We start from the raw sequence: 426 nt of genomic DNA, 5'->3' as shown, positions 1-426 counted from the left end.
TTAGAGTATTCTTGTCATAGGGCCATCTGTTTCCTTAAAGGCTGTCAATGTTGATTAACTGTCAATCTGTAAATCAGCAATCAAGGCCAATGGCCTACTGCAGTGGTCACCAGCCAGTGGATCTTGATTCACTGGTAGAGCCTCTTGGAGTCTATCCAAGGCTGGGGTGGGGGACTGAGTGCCTGTGTGCATGCACACATGCCCCAGCCCAGCAGGTCAGTCTATGGTGGAGGGAAGGCATGGGGGCTAGATTAAGGCCCCTGTAGTGAGGCACAGTGCCGCAGGAGCAGGGTAAGTTGAGTGGGGCTCTGGAGCTGGGTAGGACTTACCTGCTGGGGAGGTGTGCACCCCCAATTTTTTTCTCCCTCTGCCTCGATCTGCCCCCCACCTTCCATCCCCACAGATTTACCTGCTGGGTGGGGTGGT

This window comes from Gavialis gangeticus, unplaced genomic scaffold (genome assembly GCF_001723915.1).
Source record: "Gavialis gangeticus isolate Ggan-Ray unplaced genomic scaffold, GavGan_comp1, whole genome shotgun sequence".
Lineage (NCBI taxonomy): Eukaryota > Metazoa > Chordata > Crocodylia > Gavialidae > Gavialis > Gavialis gangeticus.
The sequence above is the reverse complement of the archived record's forward strand: the minus strand, read 5'-3'. Positions refer to the sequence as shown.